At 29.7% G+C, this 3,550-nt stretch overlaps 1 long non-coding RNA gene across 3 annotated transcripts; it reads right to left on the reverse strand.

Annotated features, from left to right (window-relative positions):
• Positions 1-225: 225 nt before the first annotated feature.
• On the reverse strand, positions 226-2,983 carry LOC131944200 (uncharacterized). 3 transcript variants are annotated; one of them, XR_009387001.1, is made up of 5 exons: positions 2,743-2,983; positions 1,930-2,073; positions 1,196-1,308; positions 852-909; positions 226-613 (listed from the first exon to the last, which is right to left on the reverse strand). It is a non-coding gene; the product is annotated as an uncharacterized LOC131944200 (long non-coding RNA). The 3 variants fall into 3 exon arrangements; XR_009387002.1 differs by lacking the exon at positions 2,743-2,983 and adding an exon at positions 2,631-2,645; XR_009387000.1 differs by lacking the exon at positions 2,743-2,983 and having other exon boundaries at positions 1,930-2,411.
• Positions 2,984-3,550: the final 567 nt, after the last annotated feature.

Genomic DNA, 3,550 nt, shown 5'->3' on the forward strand with positions numbered 1-3,550 from the left:
TGTGTTCTGGGAACATGTTGCCATTTTGTGAGTTCATGGAACATGTTGACATTATTTGGCTGTGTTCTGGGAATATGATGCCATTATTTGGCTGTGTTCTGGGAACATGTTGCCATTTTGTGTGTTCTGGGAACATGTTGCCATTTTGTGTGTTCTGGGAACATGTTGAAATTATGTGGCTGTGTTCTGGGAACATGTTGACATAATGTGGCTGTGTTCTGGGAACATGTTGACATTATGTGGCTGTGTTCTGGGAATATGTTGACATTATGTGGCTGTGTTCTGGGAACATGTTTGTTTCATTTTCAAATATTATAATAAAACATTTTTAGAAATTCTATATTAGGAATTGTGTATATATATATAAATTTATATATTTAATAAGACAATTGGATGAATTATAATAAACAGCAAAAATGATTCAAATAAGTTTAGAAGTATTTGGCTTGATGTCCCAACAGTGAACTGTATTCCGAGCTTGTTTCCCTAGTGATAACCCATCTTTTTTGTGCCACCCTTTCAATCAAATATCCAGCTTTTTCTTGGCCTGTATCATAATGCTGGTCATAGACTTGCTTGATTTGTGTATCACAATATGATTTTGAATGTTCTTCTGTAAATGAAATAAAGACAAAATATTTTGAAATATTCTTTTGTGGAACTAGCAAGAAAAATAAATTACAAATTTATATTGCTATCTCTAATATTTCTTTACTATAACTAATTACTTTGAAAAGATAAAGCACTGAACATGATGAATAACAAGAAACAAACATTATCAGCAAAGATTATAGATTTAAAATTGTGTTCATTCATATTGAAGATTAATGAAGTAGACTATCAATATTTACCCTCTTGATGGCTGATACTTTGATTTGATGTCTTTACTTTAAGCGTACACATCAGTCTCTGTGTGGTAAAATATGAAATAATATGCTTCAATAAAACTGTTTCAGTATATTAATTATATTAGATAAGTACATAGTTTTGAGCTCTATAACAATATGTGTTTCAATTATCATTCAAATATAATACCCTCTATGTTGTACAACTCACTGATTTATTAGAATTTAAAAAAAGACAATAATTAATAAAATATTTTGGATTAAAATCCATTATATTTATTATAACATAGAATGCTATCTCTTGCTATAATAATTACTTTAAAAATGGGTTATGCCTATAGTACAGTTACCTGAGGATGAAACTAGGCACAGTGTATAGTCCACGGAGACTGATTAATATCCCTTGTAATTGAACATCAGTTGTAGTTATGAAATCTGGATGGCCAAACACACACTCATAGTCCTGAAAAGCAATTTACACATAGATTAGCAAGAATATCTCACAAATTATTAAATTAAAGCTAACCCCTATTTAGTGCAATCCATCAAAGTAGTAGCATTTTTGTTAAGTTGTAGACACAATACAAAGTAATGTTTGGTCTGTGATTTACATACTTTTATAAAATAGCAATCAAATTATATATATATATATATATATATATATATATATATATGTATATATATATATATATATATATATATATATATATATATATATATATATATATATATATATATATATATATATATATATATTCATTGTAAATTTTAGCTATGTCTTGCTGTTAAATTTATTTACTCGACTGATCTAAACTCACTTTATTTAAACATAATATAGTGGATAAGTATAGTGATTTTATTATTCAGCAATAAATAGCAGGCCTAAAAAAATTTAAATAGTAACGTTTGCAAATGAACACATTAAATTCTATGTATTTCCATTTCTATGTCTTTCCCAACTTGATGCATATTACTAACCAAGCATTAAACTATAGTCCTAAACCTGACTCTAATTACCATTTATTGGACAACCTGAACCTTTGCGATACCATGTTATAATATATTATTTTAAAAAAGAGCTTACCACTAATTAGTAAAATCAATTGTTTTTAGTATTAACTGAGCCGCATACTATCTGCTGCTATTGTCATCACCAGAAATCCAGTATGTTGGCAAAGATTAGTCTCTAAGTTCCCTGCAACCTCTTTCCTCTCGAGTGCGGAAAACACTGAAATCATTAATCATTATTTCATTATGCCTAATAGTTTAAAGGTACTATTAAAGTAGTACTAAATAGTACGAGTCTTAGTTACTATAGGTCTAATGATAATTATTATTGTGTATGCTTACATGCTTTAAGTTTTATGCACAATATTGGTATATAATATATAGTCTATAGTATATAGCCTAAGCTATAGAGTATATAGGCCTATGAGCCTAAATATAACAGCAGCTTGAATAATGCTCATTAGCATGCATTCACTATAAACTATAAAGATAATCAAATATTTCAATTTAATTAAATTATAACTAATAGGCCTAATAGTAAATAGGCTTTTTTCTTGTGGCAACAAATTTAAAGTATAGGGCCGGCAGTACAGTTATAGTATAGGCCTACTAGATTCTATATTTAAGTATGTGGGCTTTTCATTCCAATACACCACAGTAGATACCACACATGATCAAGCTGGACCTCTGATCTAAAGATTTAATAATTGGGCCTAACAAACAGTGAAACTACAATAAAAATCATGTAAATTACTAATTTAACTTTAACCTTCTTACCTCCGCTTCTCTAGAGTAGATCTACTATCATCTAGATGGGTTTTTTATGCAGCCGTATGATTAGATTCTAGAATCTAGACTATATCCTAATAAACATGAAATAACTACTAACCAGAACACTAGATCTAAATTTCTATATTCTATGCAATATGTATTAAACCTATAGGCCTAATATTTATTTTAAATTCCTATGCGATGTGTCGTGAACTGTAGGTTTCATGTTATTTTTGTAATGGCGGAAATCAGTTTAAAATTTCGTTTCCTTCCTTTTGTTATTCTATTTATAGATTCAAACTGCTTAGAGACGGAGCAATTATCATTGAGTTAGTCGGCCGATCCACACAGGAAGTGCGGGTATATCTATGACTTACTCAGTGATCTGATCATTGACAGACACAGAGATAGCCATTCGCATGGGGTGCTCACTCTCTCTCTCTCTCTCTCTCTCTCTCTGTCTGCAAAATATTTTCGCCGGACATCACATCAGAATCTGCAGCGATATATGAACTTTATACGGACTTTTGTTGAAAATAATATGTTAGATATTTAAATGTTTAACCACAATTTTATTTAAAGAAGAAAAATAAAAAATAAAGGCGTATTCGAATGTAGAAAAACAATTTTAATTATGCAACCGGAAAAATGTTTATACTTGGGACAAGAACGCATTTAACAATGACGTCGCTTATTGTTTACACTAAAAAAGAGCACGAAACTGATGACGTCATCTTTCGAGTTTAGAATAAAATAAAGAAATGAACTATTTCATTCAAATATGATTTAGAGCTACGTACGCTATAAAATTAATACAATACAATTTTGCTCGGGCTGAACTTTAAAAAAAATTCTATTAGGATTCTAGATCTAGATATTCTAGATCTAGATATTCTAGATCATCTAGATCTAGAGATTCTAGATCA

The sequence above is a fragment of the Physella acuta genome, unplaced genomic scaffold (genome assembly GCF_028476545.2).
Source record: "Physella acuta isolate Inbredline_101_S28 unplaced genomic scaffold, ASM2847654v3 ptg000485l, whole genome shotgun sequence".
Taxonomy (NCBI): domain Eukaryota; kingdom Metazoa; phylum Mollusca; class Gastropoda; family Physidae; genus Physella; species Physella acuta.